Here is a 12,760-nt window from a genome sequence, read left to right on the forward strand (position 1 = left end):
AAAAAAAGTTGAAGGCTATTTAAAGAGATACATTTTGAGATTTACTTGCCATTAAATCCCCAGGAACGGAATGTTCGAATACCAATTGACAAATGTGATGTTTTTTCCTGAGCCAGAAATGTCAGATATTAATCTTTTCGAAAAAGCTGTTGAAGAGTTATGATCCTTATCAATTTTGAAGTGTTCCTCAGACTGTGAACCACCATAAATTTCCATATTGCTAACGTAAAATTATTTTGCATCAAAAAGTGTTCGAATTTTATTCCCACATTTGGCATGTTTATTAGGAACATATTACCGAAATGAACAACATCCTCTAAAGCTGATATAAATTTAATCCAGTGTTAACTTGGTCAAGTCTGACGAGACGATATCATTTCGTTAACGAAACTTTTTTTCATAACAAAGACGAAAATCTAACGAAAATCATGACGCTTACAAGACAAAGACGAAAATCTGACAAAAATCATGACGAAGACGAGACAAAGACGAAATTCTGACGAAGACGAAACTCCGATAAAGACGAGACGAAATAAAAGATAACTACGACGAAACAATGACGATGTCTACCGAAGATTATATTATGACACTAACGAAACTCTTAGAAAAACTAATGACGTACAATTACGAACCTCCAAAAAAAAAAATCAATGCAATTACTAATGCTGATGGTTCGTACAACATACCCCATAGTCTTAAAACAAACTCATAACACAAAATTTTCCTTAAAGCGTATTAAATTTAATTAATAATTAAGTGTTTGTGTAATGTGTATATAAGTGTTACATACAATGTGCAAAATGCACGTCAGAGTGGGCAATGTGCAAAATTCCCATCAAAGCGGTCATTGTCCAAAATGCCCGATCAATTTATAAAATTTCCAATAGAGTGGTCAATGGTAATTTTAACTTCATTTACATTGTCAGGTAAAATGATTGTGGGTAATTTGATTATTAAACAATTCAATGCTAAACAATTTGATAGTTAAGTATTTTATTATGATACAATTTGATTTCTATCAATTTGATACTCTGGTGTATTTTGATTGAAATAGATAGAATGAACCCCTTATGCTAGACTCTATTTACTTTTTCCAGGGGAACACGTAGAATAGCAACGCTCTTTCCGAATTACTTTGAAAATACCAAGTAAAATAAAATTTTTGTTTCTTAATAACCTAACGCTAATTCACTGTTTTTTATATATTACTTCTAGAGTGTAATGTTCCCTTTTCTTTGTATGCATTGGACCTACAATTTCAATATTACATACTTTTCTTATGAAAAATTCTAATATGTTTTTAATATAATATTATGTATGTAACTAGAAAAAATAAATATAACAACTATATTTTATTTTTTATCATTAATTTTCATTTTATAATTGTAATATATAATTTTAATTCCTTTTTCGCGGATAAAGGAATAGAAAAGGTATAGATTTAAGGCAAGATTTTAAGATTTTTGTCACGTGGCCTTTGTAGTTTTGGGATCCAACCCTTTAGAAAATTCACATTTCAAGGAGAAATGAAAAGATAAGAAAAAATCTATTGACAATAATAATTTGAAGCGTTTTAAGCCAAGTATATAATTGAATCCTATCCTGATGCTTCTAATTTTATGTCAGATATGAACAAGATGCATGTCTCAATCCATATTGATAGCCCTCCAAATCTTGTAAAATGTATGAAACTTTATACTGGCAGTCATTCCTTTTCGCTACACCATCACAAAGTAATTGGAGTCCCTAAATACAGTAGTGTTGCCGAAGATTACGAAAGAACTTGTATTAAATGATAATCTTGGACGAAACTATGATCAATATTCAATGACTGAAGTATTGATTGGTACTCTGCATGGTCATTGTTAAGTTGCCCATATTTAATAAACTTGAAAGACGTTGACAACATCTTCACTACATTTTTGTCACAGATTTCTGGGGCAAGAGGCTAGAGGTTTTCATTATGGATGGCACATCTTATTTTATTAAATAAGTTAAAAACCTTAGGTAAAATTTCCAAATGATGTTGAATGTCACTTGACTCTCATGTTCTGAACAGAATACCAACGCTCTATCCGAATTACTTCGAAAATACTAAGTAAAGTAAAAAAATTTGTTTCTTAATTATGGTGATCAAAAACGATTGATTACTACGACGAGCACTTCAATTCAGTCTCAATGGTGTGGAAAAAACAGTGATGCAATCAATAAGTCTAGAGTAATAATCAATTCGCTGTATATAAGACCTTTTTTATATTGAAACTTGTACACACAACTTAAATATGTACTAATGAATGAGGCCTTTACAATTTTCGTCGAGGTTATTATCAATAAAACCTACATAGTACAATCAATATAAGAATCTAAATATTAAGATATAATAATATACTCATATCTATCAAAATTCATATTTCCCATTAGTTATTTTGCATCTTCATACTCCATAAATAATTATTAATTACTTATTCTAAATGGTAGATACTAAATACATATAATTAAAGAAAAGAGTAAATATCCAATATTCAGAGATATATTTGAGTTCATCTTTTTAGTGTTTAGGTCAAGTCCGAGTCATCATGCTGTGGGTTTGTCGGGTTCCAAATACAAGTCCTTATGCTCCGTATCCATGGAAAAATAAGTAATGTCTGGATCTACCTGTTGTCTCGCCTAAGGCAAGATATCTTTTCCCAAATGATCTTTTGATAATACTAATTTACTTTTGGACTCCATTCACTTTATAACGGTGTAGTGATGATGAAAAAAAAATTCAACAATAACGATGACAGCTTTTTTAAATAAAACATATATTAAGGCAGGGAGCACCCTCCCTGAATCAGATAACAACTGAAAAAAGATGAACCCTCTTTTTAAATAACATTTTATAATCGGTAATATATTGATATTGGTAGAGCATAGAGAAAGAAATACCGCGTACGGGGAAAAAATCTTTTCACTTCGTTTTTGCTACATAAATCAAGGTTTTTGTGAATGCAGTAAATTTGTTGCGGTCAAATACAAAAAAAAAAAAAAAACTAGATCTTCCTAAAGGACTCTAGGCAAAGAGTGGACCCTAAAGGGAAGGAAGGTAGGAATTTAGTAGTTCTCAATTCTGATTTGCTTAAAATTAGAAACTGCTAAATGTTCCTCCAGACACGCAGCCAGACAGGAAAAGCCCGTCTCCCTCTAGTGAAAAGAGAAGAATAAAGGTGACTACGTCACAACAATAACACGATATTATAGGTCGGTGTTAGAACATAGTCTTCCTTGTCTTTTGATTGAATTGTAAAAATTTTCCTTACCCGCTATTTCTCTAGAGTCCTTTAGATCTTCCTAATTGGCTTAGAAGCCGAAAAAATGCCATTTGAACGTGACTAACGAATTTTGGTCCGCGTACTTTTGGACAATGGCAAGAAACCAACAAAGATTGCAAAGCAGTTGGGGGTCCCCAACATGAACCCGGACATGAACGTGGTGTTCCGGCAAGATGGTGCGCCTGCTATTTTATTTTATTGAATATCCCTACTACAACTGGTTGATGAAATAAATCTTTATAAAGTTATAGATTGAAAGTGTAAATATTTTTTCGCTGCACCCGGTAGATAGAGGTGAAGATATATTTTGATGACAGCATGGCATGGAATGGCAGACATCTTTTTGAATATACAGGTCGCTAAATCATTAAACCAAGTAGCGCATGAAAGGCTAACGTAATTATTAGGGGGAAAAAATATCTTGGTCAAAGTTCGCTTTTTTTGTCCGCTAGAGGTATTATTATTTCAAACATTTTGGAGAATCATGTCCTGTTCTCTTAGTCCGAGAGACTGCCACGGAAGATTTCACCCCATAAGGTACAGACATTAATTATTTTACCTAGAGCATTGATTTTTCCTTTTTTTGTCAGCCTGACCGCCCTTGCTGGATCTGGCCTCCAGACGACAAAAAAAATCCGTCAGAAACTTGAGATCATACCCCCCACAAAAAATAATAAAAAACCGTAAAATTTACATTTTTACACTCCTAAAGGCACATGGACAAAATTTGCATCAATATATAGTAATATTTCAAGACATCTTTAAAAAAAAAGACTGACACAAAAATTCCATCGTAACAGTGGGATCAGACACCCAAAGACTTTGAATTTACGGTTTATTTCAAGGCAAGTCCAATATTCAGAGCTGTATTTGAGTCCATCTTTTCAGTGTTTAGGTCAAGTCTGAGTCATCATGCTGTGGGTTTGTCGGGTTCCAAATACAAGTCCTCATTCTCCGTATCCATGGAGAAATAAGTAATGTCTGGATCTATCTGTTGTCTCGTCTAAGGCAAAATTTGCATTAATGTATAGTACTATTTCAGGGTATTATAGAAAAACAAGACTGTTAACCAACTTCTGTCCAGGAAAATTAAGTCAGACCCCCAAAAATTACCCCCCCCCCCTTTCCTCCTAAATTCAAACAATATGTTGATTCTGTTGATTCAGGACATTATAATAATCCCAATTTCACCATATTTCCCGTTACACATTGAATTATAAACTTTATAAATACATATTTAAAATTTGTCATGGATAGTGTGGATTTAAAATCTCTTCTTCACTGTCTTCACTTTCCTCACTAGTATCGTCATATTCGCCAACATGTACTATTGATAAATAGAATTTCATCAACATCATTTCCTAAACAATGTTATCCATTTACCAGTTTTAAAATTGAGATAAAATGTAATTTTGATTTATGTGACATTAGTAGGACAAAATTCTGGCATGATAATTTACAGTTTTTAAACTGGATTCACCCTTTTTATCCAATACATGAACAGTTTGTTTACGAATCTGTTCACTGGCGTGCCAATGACAGCATTGACACGCCAGTGAACAGATTCGTATTTAGCCATTAATTACATTCTTAATGGAATTTTTCATTCTTTTTCAGTTTCTAACTTTTCTTGAAAATTTTTGTACCCACAAAATTTTACGATTCGTAACTTATCCTCTGCACTATCTTCCTAGAAAAACAAAATCTAATTATTTTGGAGAAGACTCGCCTTCAAATCCCACCAACTGGTGGCAACTATTTATATTCTTCCATCCATACTCTTGGGGAGATAATTCGGCTTGGGTCGATCTAATTGCAGTAAGCCACCGTCTTGCAACTAAATGAGTACGACGTATCTTTTGGAGAACATGGTGTTAAAGAACTGCCATCCCACTTTGGCACACATGTGATTCGTTCCTCAGCTTTATTTGGTTTGTACTTGTCCAAAAACAACTGGGATCGCACTTCATTTACTGATGCTATTTTTTTTTCGGTGTCCATCTCGCACAAAAACTTTTCAACAGCAGCAATAGCGGATATGTTGGTTTCAGATGCAAGTTCAAGCTAGCTAAAAGCTGATTGAGCTTCTTTGTTTTTCTGGGGGAGCTGTAGTGGTCGTATTTTCCCCTTTCCATTAAATAACGATGTATAGTCACAACTCTTGAAGGAATGATAGGCTGGTATTGACTTGCAGAATGTATCACAAAGATCTGCATGCATCTAAGTAATACTGATATATCGCTGAGTTTTTTTATTTTGTAATCCCGCTTCTATCCATATATATGAAGGGTCGTAAGAAGAACAGCAGCCTAGGCCAATTATAAGACAATCGGTGTCGGATATGTGGATAACAACGTTGTTTGGAGACGGTATGCTTGCAAGATGGTAAAACATACGACTATCAGCTTCTTCATGATTGCTGCACAGCCCAGCTTCTACACTTCTAACGACTCTTCCATTGACAACATTGTAGCTGTAGCATGTGTCTCCTGAATTAGCAAAGAGTGTTTCATCCTCCCACCTGTCGACTAGGAACTTGATCAATGACTCTTTAAAACTGGTATTTCTGAGTGATTGAATCCAGTTACTTGGGCGTTTCTGTGATGATCCATTAATATAGTATGCAACAGAAGATGAAGCTCTTGAATCTCTCTTGCAGTCCTTGATTGATGGAGACAGCCATTTGTCAGAAACAAAGTGAATAATATCCCCATCTGATGAAAGCATCCTCTTGAGAATAAAGTGAGAGACTTCGCCAAATCTTGATGGAATAGCAGAGTTCATCTGAAGATGTAGGAAGAAAGAATCGTCGATGATGGTTACATTAATGGATCCTGGAGTGTTTGAAACGTGAGACTCGAGATACTTCATAAGTGCTGCATTGGGAGTTTTCTGCATTGACAGTGAAAATGGTGTAAGTGGATACTTTAAAACTTCTGCCATGTCAACCTTTTGCTGAAGTGAGTGGTACAGGATACTCCACTACAGGTTTCCATATAGTTTTATAAAAATCCAGGAGTAAGTAAAAATTTAACCTGTTATGAATATTATATATATCACCTAAAAATGATGACCATGTTGTATGGAAAACAATACAATAAATCTTATCTTCAGCTTTTTAATCTATACTATCCATGGCAAATGTCATATATATCTATAAAGTTTATAATACAATGTGTAACTGAAAATATGGTGAAATTGGGATTGTTATAATGTCCTGATAAAGCATTATCAACATATTGCTTTAATTTAGAGGGGGAGGGGTACTTTTAGGGGGGTCTGACTTAATTTTTCTTGAGAGAAATTGGTTAACAGTTTAAAGGAAATAAATACCAACATACAAATCCAACTTGGAGTCTATGAAGCAGAAATAAAAAGAAGAAGTTGAAGGAGAAAGATGTTAAAATTTGGGATGCAGAAACAAAGTTTAAGTCTTTAAAAATGCGCCTAATATTGAATTCAAAATATATAAAAATTTTAAGTTGCAAGTCTTCACATTCCAAAATCTGCCTTTGGTCTAATAAAACCATCCATAATTCACTTCAGTTAAGATTCGTAAAGGAACTTTATGTTGTTCAATTAATATATTGCGCCAAAAACTGTTTGGATCAATTTGTAAAAATAGAGGCTTTATTCAAATCTTATATTAATCAATTCAAAAAAATGAAAAAAATTGTAAACTCAATAACTGAAGTAGCGCTTCCATTAATTAAGTCGTCTATAAATGTCGTCAAATGTAATAAAATTTTATTTTTTACTTTGTCGAAGAATGCACATACATTTACGAATGCAAACTGCGATTATCAAATAAAATATAATAGCTTCTTCTACTTTCGGAAGACGAAGAATGTGTATGCGAAATTAAGTAAATTAAAGAAATTATTATTAAAGTAATTATTCCACTTTTTCATAATAATTAAGCTCAATAAAATAATTTTTTTAGTATTCATTTATTGTAATAAGTTCTTTTTGGGCCATTTGCTATATGTCACAAGGGGCGCTGAAATCTCGTGACGTAACTTCTCTTATAAGTTATAGCTTATAACTTATAGGGGTCTGGTACGTGCAAAAAATAAATAACTGAAGTCATAGAAAAGCGACATCTTCCGAAAATTTTGACCATGCTATTTCCTCAGGCTAACGGTGCTCGATGCGCTACTGGGTGTAATGCTTTACAGCTCGCTAGAAGAGAGTTCAGCTGCTATAAAAATGGAATGGTTATTGAATGGAAGAACAAATTCGGACCATTCTGGGACTATAGAAAGGAAAACATATCAATTATCATTGGCTTTGTATTCACGCAACCGTTTATGCATTTGGTGGTGTATAATTTTATGATAGCAATTTAACTTTTAGAGCTTTATATTTAGTCTGATTTCTTATAATCTGTTGCAGTACCAACTCCGTTTTTATAAAGCTATTCAAATTTAAATAAATATATCTTTAATATTAATGAAACTCCTTTCATTTCGTTCATTCGCATACATTAAATAATCCCTAGATATGTAATTTTTAAAAATGAAAAATTTAACTAACTTCATTGATCTTAACGATATATTTAAACTAAGCATACATAAAATATGGGATTTTTTTATATTTAACGGCATTACATAGTATATACAAATATAAACTTCTTATAAGAATTTTTTTTTATAGGGAACCTAATAAATATTTAAGATTGAGAAGCCAACTTGGCTATTTTTCTATTTGCTAGATTACATAAAGATTTTCTTTTACGGGCCTTATGGAAAGACATAGACATAGTTTTTACTACAAAAGTAAAATAATTTGAAAGCTACTTGGAGTAGAAAATCGACAAAAACATGATTTTTTTTTTTTTACATTTTAAACTAACGGGAGTACATGTAGTTCCAAAGATAAATGTACGATATAATTTTCACGCCCAGAAGATATTCGCAAATTTCAATGAGGACAGTTATTCTTTGAATGGTAATAACAAAGGTCTCTTAAGTTAAACCCTTATTTTGACATATTGGTGAAGCGAGCCACGATAATAACCAGCTTAAAAGTCTTTTAAAAACTCTAAATTATGTCTTTGATTGATTAAAATAGGTTTTCTTTCCTCTCTTCTTTCCATAATTCCAGATTTTGGATTTTTAACTTGATGTTACGTTCCAAATTTTTTTTGATAATTTCTAAAAATATCTTAGTACAATTCCATTCTGGGTAATCTTCTTCATATTGGTTTAGTCCAGAGATTGTTGACAAACTAAAAAAAGATCAGGTAAGTTCACTTTTACTTTTTCAATTGATTTAGGAGCCAGAACTTTTTTTTAAAGTTGGTGTGCAAACTTTATGGGCAGGCCAAGTTCCTAGTTATGCAGTCGAAAAATATGATCAACGCTGGCTGTAATAAATTCTTCGTGTTGATAGTCTTTTAGAATGAATGATGGTAATACAAACGTTTTCCTGTTTAAAAAGTTTATCAAAAAGCAAGAAAATTCGACTTCGTAGTGCGTACGGATTTTCATTGGATTACTGTAAAACTTTGATTTGATGAATGCCCATCACAAATCAATGCTACTACATAAAAACCAAGTTCAGTTAGCATTTTAATAGCAGGCATAGCCTAATTTTTAATGATATTAGAGCTGATTGTAACAATATCACTGTATTTGGATGTTATACTTATCAACGTTAAGCACAGATCTTCTGCTCCATAAAATTTTCGTCCAACAAATTCAATTCTTTGGGATGAGTATACTTCGTTAAAAATTATATCTTCTGGAGCAATAGATTTCAACCTTGCTTTGAAATACGAAATTGTAGATGATGGTATCCCAATATCGATCACTTCTCCAAACAATCTTCGAAGATGCGAAATACTAGGGAGACAGAAACGATCTTCAGATACATTTTTTTTTGTAAAGGGAAGGCCTGCAATTTTCCCATAACATACACATCGCTAATAGTTCCATACAGTATCGTCTTCCATTTTTGGGGTTTAAGAATAGTTCAAGCTGTTCCGAAATAAAAATAACTTTTCTCTGATGTTCCTAATCATCACTGTCAACGCTCCTTAAAGTTGAAATGTAAAGTTCAATTCTAGATTTCACAATGCCCTGAGATGTCAGGGATGTAGCATAAGCCTGCAAGTTTCCAATTTGGCAAACCGTTTGAATTTGATTTGTTGAACACATGTGCTTAAAATTATTTTGACTGATTCGTATTCCATCATGATGATAATTTTAAGATAATATTGAATTTGAGGAACTTCACCGGCAATAGAACAAAATAGCAAATTATCTTTTCCTTTTATAAAATGAATTTCTGACGGCAAGGAAGCGAAATCAATCTTTTTCTAAAGATCAGATAGCGATTTCAAGAAGAAAAAATTAGATTTTGTCAGTATTTGACGTCTTAAATCACTTTCAAATCTGAAAAACAAAAAATAGAAATATGCATATATTATAAAATATATATAAAAATTATACCCAATTATTATTGGGAAAATGGAAGGAATTGAACCAGCTTTGAGAAAACGCCAAGTAAGTGGGGATCTTATTTTTCTATTTGGATTGGAAGCGACACCCTCAAGTTTGTAATTTTGTTTCGTAAAATGCTTACTACACAATCTTATTGGGTTCATAATTTTGTCTGAAAATAGGTAGAAATAAATTAAGACTTAAGTTATTTATCGTGGTGTAACATTACCATTTTTTTGGAAACATTTAGTTAGTCCAAGGTATATAGAATAGAAGGCAAGTTTTTCAGAACTGTCCAGGTGTGTCAGGGGAGTTCGCCGCCCGGTACGACTTATGACGTCATTGTAATGTGAAATTGTGATTGCCCATTACGAAAAAGGCGTAAAATAAATTATTTTTTCAGCAAACTTTCTTCATTACGTGTGTTAAGATTATTAAATTTTATTTCAATAGCCTTATTGTTGCTCAATGTCTTTATAAAATAATTTGAATGTTATTAAAACTTAACTAATAACATTCAAATTATAATAATGGTTAATGTCCTATTTTTATAAAATAAATTTTATACAGTAACTAAAGAAACTTTTTCATAAGGTTTAATAAATAAATAAATATAAATTATAAATTATGTGACAACTAATGTGACGACAAATTTTCTTGCAATTTTTTTAAACATTAATTTGTACATTCAACTCCTTAATTCTTATGAATGCCCTTAATCGAGCATACTTTTTTATGACCTTAAGAGGAAAGTGGGGAGGGCACGTTTGCAGTACAGATATCAAGGATTGAATAACTTGAGGCTGGCCTGATATTTCCAAACAATGAGAGGTCTCAAAGATCGTCTCAAACTTTCCTATTTGTTTTAAAAAGGACTCAGTGGGCTTAGTTTGGCCTCCTCTTGACTAGGTTGATATCCATTGAGTATAATCGGAATCTTTACTTCGGTACTCCGATGTCTTGCATCCAATTCAGGATATTTAAACTTAAATTTCTGGGCCAAATATCCGGCAATGTAACCTAGACCTTGAATTATGGAGTCTATAGCAGAAAAGAAGGAAATGTTGACGCTTCATATTCAAAAATCTGGTTGCAAAGCTAATTCATTTGCTAATAAAGAAGCATCCACATGTTCCACCTAATCAATCCTTGAATCGTTTGTCTAAGGCTTCAGATCATTCACGGGAAAACTAAGGAATTTTTTTCACTCATTAGTTTCCATTTCAACTGCTGAATATTACAAATTGATTTTGTTGGCCTGAACAAGAATAACTAATCTTAGTCTATTGATACAGTCCAAACTGGTCATTAGTAACTCCAAGGTCCCTTAAACGTGAGGAGAGGTTTTCTAAGCAGTCCTGGTTTAATCTATATGTTAGGACATATTTCATGTTTAATTTGTCTTTCAAATCTTGAAACATGTTATTTAAAGATGAAATAGAAAATTGAAATCCTTTGCTGGAAGGGCATTAGCATCCGTCGTTTCCCAATCTATCTTAAATTCTTGATCATTTCTTTCATCTTTTAAAGTACCTCCTTTTGCTCATCGAAGTGGATTTCAAATCCATAATAGTTTTTCTCAGTATCAAAAGGCTTTCGACTATTAAAGACATCGAACCATGAGTCTATAATTTTAACAAACTGAGATTGCGACTTTTTTTCTGCGAATAAATACATGAATGCTGAGGTTGTTGTATGGCTTAACAGTTGTGTTGCCAAACAAACACGCTGTCTTTGACTACGTGACAATCCAAGTGGAGATATTTAATCTTATGCGCTATTTTTAATTCCTGGCGATCTCTACCCATCAATTGAAGAAAATCTTCTTTCTTTATCGTGGATCCATCAGGTAGAAGGTACCCTTTATCTAGTAGATGGTTTCTTATAAGTTTTATCAAATGAGGTCAATCATGGAAGAATTATATCTTTTCTGATGTAATAGAAGGCTTTCAAAAATATGAAGAATTTTTAGGAATACCAAGTGCATTTCGTAATTTGATTCTTCTTTTTTCTATCTCATTGATTAGATCAAATAAATTTTCGATAGAAATGGGAACGTCATGCTGGCATTTTTCATGAATTACAAAGTCCACGTAACATTCCCACCTGATCCTTCTTGTTAGGGCCAAATACTAGATCGAAAGAGTGTGAATGCTTCGTTTGCTTCGTTTGATATCCATTTCATCGAAAGCTAAAACTCCCAGATGTATTAATTGATCATTCGTTTTGGAAAACTCTGTAAAAATACGTTTCATATTTATTTGTTTATTATTTTAATAATCTGTTCAATTTACCATCCATTTTTTTCTGCAAAATATCAAGAACTTTTGAACTCCAGGGGGGCATTTAAACTTTGAAAGCCACTTTCTTAAAGTTGACAATGCAGGCAAAGCACTCGTCAGCTACGCTTTTCAATAACAAATCATGTATTTTTACAGAAGAACATAGCTTCTATTCTATATACCTTGAGTTAGTCTATCTCTGTGCTTCCCGATACATGAATATTCATACTTTATGCATAGAAAAGTTATACTTTGAGGATATAAAATGATGTCACGAACCTCGGTATTACTCGTACCCATTTACGTAGGAGATTACCATCTTTTAGGGGCAGCTTATGTAGAACTACGTTGTCTTCTTTTGGCTGGCCAGGATAACCCGACTTACAGCCCGGAGCACAACAAATACTAGGTATTTTTGAAATAAAGTGGGAATGGACTGTGAACGTGGTAACAAATAAATAATAACAAACAACGTTTTCCCTCCCTTTCTGTTCATCCAAGTGTATAGTATTAAAAGGAGCGATGACTGATGAGTATGAGTCCACCTTTCTATAGTCCCAGCATCGACTATTCACCGTTAACCCTACTCATTGTTTTTTTATATCAGCTGAGTTAATAAAATTGTTAAATGATTGGCTAAAAAAATATCCCAAAAGGAAGAAAAAAAATAACTCCTTATGTCGAGGATTAACTCGTTAATACAGTGACTATCTTAGTAAAA

At 32.7% G+C, this 12,760-nt stretch overlaps 1 long non-coding RNA gene across 1 annotated transcript; it reads right to left on the minus strand.

Annotated features, from left to right (window-relative positions):
- Positions 1-7,851: 7,851 nt before the first annotated feature.
- On the minus strand, positions 7,852-12,647 carry LOC121132627 (uncharacterized). The gene is made up of 3 exons (XR_011778987.1): positions 12,319-12,647; positions 9,767-9,929; positions 7,852-9,709 (listed from the first exon to the last, which is right to left on the minus strand). It is a non-coding gene; the product is annotated as an uncharacterized lncRNA (long non-coding RNA).
- Positions 12,648-12,760: the final 113 nt, after the last annotated feature.

This window comes from Lepeophtheirus salmonis, chromosome 2 (genome assembly GCF_016086655.4).
Source record: "Lepeophtheirus salmonis chromosome 2, UVic_Lsal_1.4, whole genome shotgun sequence".
Taxonomy (NCBI): Eukaryota; Metazoa; Arthropoda; class Copepoda; order Siphonostomatoida; family Caligidae; genus Lepeophtheirus; species Lepeophtheirus salmonis.